The sequence below is a fragment of the Wasmannia auropunctata genome, unplaced genomic scaffold (assembly GCF_000956235.1).
Source record: "Wasmannia auropunctata unplaced genomic scaffold, wasmannia.A_1.0 LD336101.1, whole genome shotgun sequence".
Taxonomy (NCBI): domain Eukaryota; kingdom Metazoa; phylum Arthropoda; class Insecta; order Hymenoptera; family Formicidae; genus Wasmannia; species Wasmannia auropunctata.
This window is the reverse complement of record NW_012026789.1, coordinates 1,444,382-1,457,033: the sequence shown is the minus strand read 5'-3', so window position 1 is coordinate 1,457,033 and position 12,652 is coordinate 1,444,382.

Sequence of the window (12,652 nt, the reverse complement as noted above, 5' to 3'; positions counted from 1 at the left end):
AACGGATTTCTTAATATGTCACATTACACACCCCTTCACTTCCGATGCATGATATTAAATATACTAGGTTAAAGATATTATAAAAACTAAATTATAATAATTGTAAGCATTATCAATATAAGTCAACCACGTATTTATGAAAATGACTTACACATCTTCTAAAAAAACTAATTAAAGTATTCTATTATATCGATATTTCTAAATTAATGGCTCAATGTAAAACAAATTTATAATAAATATAACATGTTGCTTATTAAAACTCCAATTTGAGATTGGACATTAGATATAAAAGTTCACAAAAGATCAATATTTTAAGATAATTTATTTGAATATTATTGACAAGGGACCAACGTAGGATTTTTAGATTTCTCGCTTTGGAAATCTGTTACAGCAGATGTTCGTAAACCAATAATGGTTTGCGAATCCAATTGTCGCGGTGCGCCGAATTTGGATCTGGCAAGCACGACTGTACCGTGATTATCGGCGATCTTTCGCTTCCGATTGTCCCCGTTAAGGAAAGGGCACCGCCGCCGGAGGAGATTCGCCAGCGAGCGCCAGAGCGTACCGCGAGAAATCAGAGTTCGCCATTAAAGCGTCACGTCGTGAAATAATGCGCGACCTAACACATAAACGAGGCGGTTACACCCACCGCGAGGCTAAAGCCACCGCGAGTGCGGAGAAAGCAAAAGGAATTTCGCAGCCGCGATATCACCGCGGCATTATTTTCCCTTCACCGTGCCACCTGCCGTCCTCCGACATTGCACCGCGATTTTCAGAGGCGCAATGAGAGATCGAGACAGAAAAACAGAGGGATTGAGGAAGGGAAGGAGAGAGAGAGAGAGAAAGAGAGAGGAAGAGAGAGAGAGAGAGAGAGAGAGAGAAGTGAAGAAAAGGGAGAGGTATTTACTAGGCTTCGTGAGACTAAATTATCTAGAGCGTTTCACGGTACTAACAAATAACGCGGTAAACACAAATGGAAGTAAAAATGACATAAATGTAGAGATATCGTGAAAAATCAAGTAAAGCGAGTGTCGGCGCGCGATAGGAAAATTAATTAAATTATCACATTTTAATCGGTAATTGAAATAACAATTCTAATTGTCGTGAAATAATAATTCTATAAATTATGCGGGGGGAATCGAAGAGATTGCACTTGAAACTGCATCGAGCTAGGAGGTATCGCGAGTGTCTCTCACCTGACAGACAGGGAGAGATCGGCACGGGGAGAGAAAGAGAAAAGAGAGAGAGAGAGAGAGAGAGAGAGAGAGAGAGAGAGAGAGAGCGAAAGCTGTAACATGCACGTTGGCACACACAGCGACCATTTATTCATACACCTACCACATCTTCATTAGAGACGTATACGAAGCCGCGGATGATTTTGCAGGATCTGCTTTCTGGCCTCTGATGGACCGGTATACGCGCACCCGACCGGCCGAACCGACGACCATCGACTTGCCCCCATACACCACGGTGTATTTATATTCGCGCGTACGCGTGTGCATACTCGAGACGCGCGTCAACGTACCCGTATACACATATTCATGTGTGTGTACGTGTATCGCTAGGATATTTAACGTACGCGCGAGAACGGCGAATTCCCACCGTGTCGCCGTAGCCACGTCGGGGTGTAAATTTTCTGTCTCTCTCTCTTTCTCTCTCTCTTTCTCGACGGTATATTCTATAATATGTATAGGCAGATTTGCCGTTCGTTCGTATATGTTCCTTCGGTCGAGGTCCGCTCCAGGTTGTCCGGCCTGTGTATGCGCTCTCGCGGCCGGGGCTCCCACCAACGCAGAGCGGCGCGACCTAGCCTTCTTACCCGCCCACCTACTCTATCGAGCAATCCACAAATGCATTCTTTCCTCTCTTCTTCCCTTCTGTCTCTCTTCCTGAGTTGCCCGCCGCCGTCTCCGTTCTTCCCGTCGTCTCCCGACGGGCTAGGCAGCGTATGCATCGCGGTCTCCTCTTCTTCGTACTCCTCCCCTTTCTCTCTCTCCCCGCTCTGTCTCTCTTTCTCATCCTTTCTTTTTTCCTCTTCCACGTTCTCCGCATGCATCTCCCTCCTCCTCTCGCAGCCCGCGCCGCGTGCTCTCTCTCCTCATCTCTCTCCCTCTTTCTTTTTCCCTCCCTTCCTCCGCGTCCATCCGTTCTCTCCGTTCCGTCTCTTCTCACCGTATCTCTACGTCGAGTTTTAAAGAGTGTCGTGAAGCCAGAGTATGAGACGGGACAGTCAGCCGTGCCATGTAACTACACACGCGTACGCGCGCGTGTGTGTGCGTGTACGTGTGTGTCTGTGTGGGTGTACGTCCGTGCCTTCCTTATACACGACGCTACAGATGTGCCTCGTGATATACGTTTATGTTGGCACGGGCGCGAACGCACACTCGTGCGTACGAATGCACGTACATGCTCAAGGCATGGACCGGAGAAGTAGGGCCTCTCTGCCTCTCCGCCCCCTCGTTCCTTCCTTCTCGTAACCCCCCTTGTCTCTCGATTCCTCCCACCTCTCGCCTTGTTCGTCCTCTCTCTCCCCTCTCCCTCCCTTCCCAGCCCGTTCTTTCTTTCACTCTTTCTCTCTCTCTATCTTTCTACGACCCGCAAAGTGCCCTTCCTCCCACTCGTCTTGTCCGGACGATCGGCGTTTCAACGTTAGAGACCTTACATGCTTGGCATACCTGCAAACGAGCGCGTAAGTCCATCCAATATAGATACCTCGATGCGCAGACACACGGAGAAATCTGCCCGAAAACCTGTCAGGACTCGGCCGCTACTTGTCCTTTAAGGGCGCCGAGGGGAGACGAACGTCGGGAAGATCGAAAATGTATCCCTCCTCTATGTTTATTGATAACTCTTAAGCGATGGTCGTCCGTAGTCGTCATCTTGAACGCTGGAATGCTCGGATTAATCAGGATGGCATCCCACTTTCAAGACGACGATTATATAGATACGAGGATGTACCAATATGCCACGTATGGAGATAATCCGGAGCTATACTTTATACAGTTACTTTATATAACTGGGCAACATAGCACAGAACTCTCTCTCTCTCTCTCTCTTCTCTCTCTCTCTCTCTCTCTCTCTCCAATCGACTTAAAGGGTACAACTACGCAATAAAAGTTCATTAATGTCACTTTATGTGGTACATAACTTGACTTACAGTGTCAGAAAGGATATATTTTCATCTTTTATATATGATTTGACATGATTTACAACTTCCGCAGTTCCTTTATTATTTATTCTTATGATAAATATGACAAAATATGTAACAATTTATTAAAAATGCAGATTTTAAATTCTTTTTTTATTAAAATTGACACGTGTCTTTTTTTTATATACATACAAATATATAAAACATTTTTCATACGTATATAAACATGGTTGAATTAATAATATTTAAGTAATATTTGAACATCTCTTTCTAACAGAATGTTATCTCTCTCTTTTATCTGTCTCTCTCTTACACACACACATACACACACATATCATCCCTATAATATCTCATAATCTTTGTCAGAGAGTAAATTTACTTTATTCATATATAATTGAATAAAACTCAGAATATCTTCTAAATCGTCTTACTGTGGTGATAAGTCTCCAAGGTTAGACACCCTTGACTGAATAATCATACGTGATTGTGTTACGATACAGGGATAGGGTAGAAGGGGTCTCGACGCGGATCAATTTTCACTCTGGCGTTTGTCAAGGCCGCGTTGATTCTGCGCCCATGAATCATCTTGCTACTTGCTCCATGTGTGCCTATTGTTTAGGGATTGTATTATAAGCGTCCGCGATCCAGATATTGCTCCCCCTTGTATAAACTGAGTTCTTTTAAGTGGCGTATGTTAATATCACTGTTCGCAGGGCACATAAGCGCAACGGATCGGATATACTGACAAAGTATTTATATTGCTTCGCGTTATTCAACGATATATTCATTATATCGATGTTAAAATGTTGGAAGAACAGAGTTCGTAGAGAGAACGCAGACTTCGTAGAATTGGAGCATCGATGTGACTATCCCCCTATTCCTAAAAGAAGCTTTCCCCCCGCCGTGCTTCTTCGTATAACTTAACAAGCTATTCACACAACTCCGGAATGTCTCTCTTTCTCTCTCCTCTACCGCGCTGCGCATCCTGTATGCAAACACGAGTTCCGCCACATTCCGCCCATCCTCGGGGCAACACTCCTTATCGATAGTTTTCTAGACCGAGCTGATAGAGAGAGGCGAGCTTGACCGCTCGCCGCGGCCGGGAGGAACGTAAAGGTATTCCTCGGACGCGCCGGCGATCGCGTGGCGCGGGTTACCTCGGCCCGCGAAGCGTCACCACGGGGCCCGGCTACGGGGTCGCAGGTATAATATATGCCGCTATTCGGCATTCACGGTGGTAAATATCGCGCCGGTAATATCCGCGGATTCCCGGCGTGCCCGACGTGTATGATGGAGCGGCTGTGCGCGTCGCGCGCGTCGTATTATGTCGGAGACAACGAATGGATGATAGGCATCGGACGCAGAACACGTCGGAGGAACGTAGCCGGCGCGGTCGTTTACGATTCTACAAATAATCCTCACGTCCGCAGGTAATTTTTCTCATCCGCTCACCTCCGCAGAATCCTCCTCCTGCAGGTACGGAGCTGGTTTCGCGAGGAAAATCGCGAGGGGGAGCCTCTTCGCGCCTTTCCTCGCGCACTTCTCCGGTGGTTTAACGAGAGACCTGTGAAGTTTGATAGCAGCGGAGAAAACGGAGTAAGGTAGGTCACTTATACGACTTGTGTGTGTGTGTATCGTTCGGTTTTATGGGAATATCCTGATAGTGTTGTGCGATGAGCACAATCCGGAAAACCACCGCATTGCCGTTTTCATGAGAAGATCGTATTTTTGATACAACGACATTTTATTACGGAAGATTTATCTAACATATAATTAATTTTAATACGTATTTAGAGACAATGGACTCTAGAGGTAGTTCAAATTCTGCAGCTATAAAGGATGTTTACAAGTTTTCTAGCTTCTCGTGCAATTGAAATGTGTATTTTATTTCAAATTTCATCCATTGTATGCATATTATATCCGTTTACTTTCGCATGTAGCTTTTTAATATACTTGTAAAAGTGATCAATGTAATTATAATAAGTCACACTGAAATAAGGAGACTCACGTTCGGTAATTTCGCTTACATTCACACATCAGCAACGATGTCTACCGCTCAATCATGCATAATAAGTGGTAATAAATATAAAAATTTATACATGTATATATGCATGTACATTATAATAATATACTTGTGTATAATGAAAACATATATATATACATAAAAATTTGTTTATACACGTATTTTTATGTATTTTATTTTTATTTTATCTTGTGCATTATTAATATAAGTTTATGTGTACATAAAAATTTGTATACGAATATATACAAGAATATACATACACATATACGTTATAAAGAGAAATATATTTATTTATATATCTATATATGTGTAATTTATATCATTGATTTTATATATATTACACACAGGCACACATATGCGCGTGCGCACATACACACACATGTATAGGTTCAAATAATACTAATTTTTATATAAGCGCATTTATACGCATAAGGACATACTATTTTGCGTGTGTGCGTAATCGTTGATGCGTGTAGTGGCGCGTCGCCGACAGACGCACGGCCTGTTCGGCCCGTTAGGTAGTGGTCTCCGGTGCGGTTCGTCCGTGCGGAGAGCACGTTCCCCCGGCCGGACGGACATGTAAGTGCTCCGAGTAGGTGTGAGAGCCGTGTAGGTGGCTCTCTCGCTTAGGCGGAGGTCGAGGAAGCGGGGTCGCTGACGTCCCGGTCTGACGCCGGTCGGCCGACCTCCGACCAAACGCAAGCGAGCCACACCACGGGGGTAAGGGCGAGGAGAAATCCCGGCGCGTGTACGTGCGTCACCGATCGCATGCAGTCGCGAGGATGCGAGTTTGCTCCGCGGCTGTTTTCGCGGCAGTTCTTTCTGTTCCGGGCAAATTTAGCCGATGGATCGAAATAGCAACGAGTTACGTTTACCTCACTGATGTTGGTAAAATGTGTCGCTGAGCTACCTTCCGCAAGCTAGGTCAATTAATTATCCACATCGGCTTTTGTCGAGCATGTATCATATATGATCGTTTAACAGGACTCGCGTCTTCAAAACATGGCAAGAGATATTTAAAGCATTTTGCTTTGCTCTCTCGATTGGTATGATCGAATTATACTTGCGAACTGTCATAGAAAATGACAGATCTATAAACGGAATCTTCTTGTTTCTTCTTGATGCAAAAATGCGAAATGGAAACGTAAAGTATAGTTTGTGCTTCATAATTACTGATAATTAATAAGGATTGTAGAAAACTCAATTTCAGTGTCAAGCTGTAACTACCTATTAATCGTTCATATTTCTACAAAAAATATGTGCTCTTATAAATTAGCAGACTATTAATTGTTAATACTCCCACGAGAAATGTATCGCGGAGAAAACTTTGATTATACACGACGTGCATAGTTGACGGGGTTTATTTTGGATGATATTGTTTTTACTTACAAGTAACGCATAGCTTAAGCCGCGGCTGATCGGAATTACGAGAGAGAAGCCGAAGCCGGAGTTGTCGGGCGAGTATTAATAACGCGATGGACGGATATGTTGGAATATCGGTTGGTTAACTGTTGTGGAATATGTATAATATTAACCCTCCAGACATGATAATATACCGACACGGGAAAATTTTATAAAATTATAAAATTTTAATAATTAAACATTAAGCAACTAAAAAAGAATAGCCGAATGTCCTGCATGAAATGTATCTCTCTGCAAGTTCTTGAATTTATATATTTTTATAAAAAATTTTCTCTTTTCTTTTGATAATTTTTTTCATAAAAAATTCATCAAATGTTGTGAAACTTGAGACATTAATGTATAGTCAATAAATCGTTTTCGTAGGGATAGACCGTCGTTAACCGCGCACTTGTAGCGTTCGTGTGTAGCGTACGCATTGGAACGAATGAATACACTCAATATGAGTGTGTATCAGTCGAGCATTTATATCTACCAGCAAGTGTTCCTAGGGAGAATCGTCGAACTCGCATCCGCTTATCGCTCGGTACTCACAGACGAATTGAGAGGGCACGATACAAATATATATTATACCGGTCTCGGTTTGTGCTCATTTGAATATCATGAATGCCATTGATATCGCCCGTGAATTACTTGAAACGTTTCTTATTAGGAGACTCTAACAATTGGTTAAATAATTCGGAAATGATATTTAATCGTAAATATTCTACAAGTACTACATAAAGATTTGCATTAAGGGGCTTAGAAAACAGACAATTTTTCAAAAAATTTTGCAAGATTTTTCTAAAAAACATAATTATAATTGATTCGACCGGAGTTTTTCTCTCGCAATTACGATCTGCGGCTTAAGCTACGCGTCTACTTGCAAGCAAAAACAATATCACCTAAAATAAAGCCATCAACTATTCTATTGTGACGTATATATCGTTGTGTAATCAAAGTTTTAATGAGTATTATGGAATCTGTCGTTCTCCGAAGTCTGCGAGTGGACAAATGGAAAATTTAGCGCGCGCTCGAAAAAAAGTCATGAAACATCACGAATCTCTCGGCGCGGACCTCTGAATATAAAGAATTTACTGTTTTTGAATATGCAGCGAGTTTCCGTAGGTAAATGTGCTTTCGGACGCGTCTTTCAACGCAAGTATATGTATATTCACACCGGCGTTCACCTCATATTTTGCTGACGCGTCCATAAAGTGGAACACGCGGACATCGAATTCGTATCCGAACTACTCGCTCGCTCGCGAAAGGGTCGCAAATCTTTTATGGCAAAACGATACGCACTCGGTATCCGTATACGCGAGAGTGTTTTTTATAACTTATACTAGAAATAAATGCAGAGAGCAATTAAGAAGAAAAAAATATTTGAGAGCACGTGGCTTCTTGTAATGGAGAACGAGATTAACTGGTTAGATAACTACTTTAGAAACAGTTGACAGACTGGGTTAGCCACTCTCATAATACTCCACAGTAGTAAACCGTTGTCTACTTGGATTATAATCCCAGGTAGAGAAGCTAACTGTAGTTTTCAGACCTGAGCACGAACTGTAGCCGTAGCTACGGTTCTATAGCTATATACATGCGACCATCCCCTAAACATGCCGGGGAATGTGACGCTATTCCCCGTGCAACTGTTCGAAATATGCGGACGTGATTCCCGTATCAATGGCTGCACGATGTGAGATGCGGCACACCATCCTCTCCTCCTGGTCCAATGAAATCGGTATAAATTGATGACAGATTAATCAAAGGCGTGCACGTACGTGAAAGAAAGTGCGCGGCACTTGGAAAACACACCCTGTATACGTACATTAGGATATACCCTCCCCATATACAAGCTGAACAACCCACACCTTATTTAAATCCATCGACGATATTGGCGTTCGGCATATTATTACCATCTATAGAAATCGTTCATGAGCCATCGGGACCACGTGATTTATGTGATTGCTTGCGCGAAATCCGCCTCGTGTGTTCACTTGCGTGTACATAAAGAAGAAGAAGAAGAAACTGTACATATACCTTCCTCCGGCACACGTACCACAGGGACAGTGGGTGGGGGGAGGGGGGACCGTAAGGGAACGACCGTATGGAGAAGCTTGGGACGATCGGGATGCTAATTCGTTTTGCTCGCTTCCCCGGCCGCCTCGTCCTTTTCTGCGAATGCAGATCGTCGGCAGACGCGGCGCGGCGCGGCCGTGGAATGCGTTGCTCGTTTCCGAGGGCGTGCGCGGCCGAAAGAATAAAGACGCGGAAGATTATGAGCGTTATTTCATTTACGATTTCTCCAAAAGGATCGAAGTATAAATGCTCTCACGCCGCTCGTCCATTTCTTTTATTCAGCAATCATGCGTTTCGCGCGGGACTTTTATACGACGCGATTATTGACAAAACTCAAAACGATTACCCATCGGAATACATTTTTTTTAAAAGTTTAATAGTAATGTTTGATTATCGCTTGAATAGTTGGCAGATTTTAATAACAAAAATTACGGCATTAAAATAGACATTATAGGATTGTCTTATTGTATTTGCATTAAATTTTATTTTAATCGATACTAATGCATACTCATTAACAATTCGAATAAATTTCAAAAATATTTGGAAAAATGACTCAATCATATTTCACGGTCTGTGAATTTTCACTGAATAATTTCTTATCTAAATTATTTAAATACTAATACAAAATTGACCGCTGTAAGTGTGTACAATATAAATAATTAAGGTATCTTGAATTATGAAAATTAATGGGGACGAAATGTTTAACTTGGAATAATCAACTTTTCGCTGCGAGCGTTTCCCGATTAAAAACTTCGTCGAAAACGTGTCAACTCGTCAGGTTGAAGAAAAAAACGCAGGTAGCCCCTTATCCAAAAATTTGAAAATGGAAGACAGATCGCGCGAGCACGATGACGAATGAAAAGCACCGCTGCACCGTGCCGCTCTCGGGCAGCAGATATTTCTCTTTATAGGACATCGATCTCTCATCTAGCCGTCGATTTCTCTTTTTTTCCGCGCAGTTTGAGAGCATTTCCCCTTTCGCTCTGCGGCCGCTCGGCAGTCATCGGCTCTATCGGCGTAGTCTACGGCCGTACAACGAGGATAACAATACCGTGACTCGCGCGCGACGGCTCAACTAAAACGGTATATACTTGCCAAGCGGACCGAACTACCATGTTATATCCCGTATGGAGGCACGTATATCTATAATAACTTCCATAGCTCACACAGAGGCTACATGAAAAGATACGCTAGTTTGAGTTTTATTTACTCTATATATGTAGATACGGTTTTATCGCGGGTCTTCCACGCGATCCGTGAAAGTAGCGCGTTTCCTTATACCTAAAGATTCTTTTCTACACGCCTCTCCGGAGTCTTATTAAACACCCGATCGTATCGATATCACGCTCATATATGTATATCTCGATAACAATATTTATCGAGAGATTTCCGCCTCGCCACGATGACTCGTGCATCACGCAACCCCGTCCACATTCTTGGGTCGCTAATCTCTTATTCTATGTTTTGCGATGACTGTTCACTTTCTTTTCTAAGAATTGTTTATCTAAATTTCGCTCTCTTTCGCGAATTGGTTTCAATTTGGCTCACATATATCGGTGCTTTTAATCTTCAACTCGATTGTGAGCTTGAAAGGAATCCAATTTGGACCAAATGTTAACGTACGGATTTAGCGAGATTTGATTTATTGTGTGCGAGAGATCATTTGGTGAGATAATTAACTTAAATTAAGGTATTTGTACTGCGGCACTGATCGGTCTCTCTCCTCTCGCAATTCGGTGTCAGACGGCATTTTTTTTTTTTTTTTTTTTTCCAAAAAAACAATCGCTCGCAATAATCGTGATTGCGAGATCGTCGTAATTTTCTGTTTCGAGTTATTCACAGGATATCTCGGTCATATATTTACGGTCACGCTTATTCCCGTTTCACTTCGCGAGTCGCTTGAAAGAGACGCTGATCTGTCACCGCGCCCGTAAAGCGATGCCTATAATTTGGCATATCCATAAGCCAAGCGCTGCGAAACGCGCGCGAATGTTTCAGTTTCGTGAGTATAGACTCGGTAGGAGTAATAATCGTATACCGTTACTTCTCTCTCTCTCTCTTTCTCTTTCTCTTTCGAAAGGCCGTTGACTCAATTGCGCCCCGGATAAAAGAGCGGTTCGCAAGTCCTACACGAGGCGTCCGCGAGATATCGTTGCTGTGCCGTATGTCCCTATGTACGACGCACACGCACGTATATTAGATACTTACGCGAGCAGGTACGCGTATCGATGCCGAGTCGATTATCGTCCTCGACTTCGTCGCGCGCCGGCCCCGCACGTGGCGAAACACCGGGAGATTAGAACGCCGCGCGATTGACACTTATTGCGTGTAGACACCTTAATTTAACACGACTGCCGCGTTTTACGCGGGAATTTTACGATGCGACTCGACGAAAACTTTTTTAGATTTGCGAACAATCGACATCGGCGAGATTTTTGTATCGGCGATTGTCACAATTTTCGAACGAAATATTCGGTGCGACAGTTATTTCCGCGTTATTCCTTTGTAATCGTTATCGTGCGCGCGCGAGCTCGCGGCGCGCTTTATCGCGCGTTAATATTCGCGACGAACAACGTATGACGGTATCTAAATTATTCGTATCGTATCACGCCTCGAAATTTATGCGCAGTTCACCTTTCCGGTGCTTATCGAGCTTGGTACCGTCAGTAGACGAGTAAAATTTTTTTTTCACTGTTCGAACACCGCTCAGTTTCCGCACATCTCGACGGTCAAAAATTCACGGAATTCTTACGGCAAAATTAACGGACCGCATATATGTATCGCACTATATAGGTACACGTATACAATCGTGTACGATGATTGCTTCTAAACGGAGAGATTCCTGGTTCCGCGTCGGTCGTCAAATCGGACAGCAGAATGGTAACCTGCATAGGATGTTAACGATAAGGCGGTACTACCGAAATATCGATAGTTCCGCTTTCAAAGTATCAATAACAAATATATATATATTGCAATATATTAAAATAAAGATTTCTTTTGCAGAGTACAATTTTTAAAATAAATGAATAGCATATAGTATATAATATTATAATATGTTAATGATATAATAATACAATAATATTTAAAAGTTTCATATATATATATATATAAATTTTATTTTTAAAACAAAATAAGCAAAAAAATAAATTAGTATAATTGCTAAGAAAAGAATAAATTATTTTGCATTTTTTATTTTATTTATATATTTTTTTATATTATATGTACAATTATACACTGAATATTAATGGTCCAAAAATTAAGAGTATAAGAAAAATATTGATTTGAAAATTGTCATTGATAACAATGTTCAAATTGCTATGCTTTTAAATATTTTCTTACAATAACGCTGTATAAGTAAAATTGATTGATATGTAAGATATTAATATCTTATATTCTCACTCATTAGAGACATTTGCTTTTAAATACGTCTGTCTCACTTTATATTTAACAAGTTGAGAAACTCAGAATTAGGCTGCCATATCTAGTGCTGCAAATGAGCGAACGTGCAGTAAGAATATAGGCCTCGATTTCCATATAGTGACTGACTTCTCTATCAGTGCAGTACGTATCGTCCACGCATACGGGGCGAAGCTCGAACGACGTGATTATCTTATTTGATTCGCCACTGATCCTCATGGTCGGCCGACCGTGTCTTTCTCTTTCTCACGGAGTGCGGGCGCACTCCGCTCCGGCGAAACCGCCGCCGCCGTCGTCGTCGTCACTCCGCTCTACTCTCGTATGTCACAACAAAGGTGCGCTAAAACCTCGATCGGCCGGAATCGATCGGCGGCGCCGCGGCGGTGAAACAGCGCCGAGGTGAAACTCGGCAATAGTCAGGTCGCCGCCGGGAGTCTATCGTAGTCTATCCGCAGGTAGATAGAGATACGTAGGTGGGTATGGTATGCGCGACGACGTCTAAATTCATCCGTGATTCGGTCGCCGCTCTTTAGAGAGCTCTAGCGAGAAGAGATGGATGTATATATACATATCCACATATATAT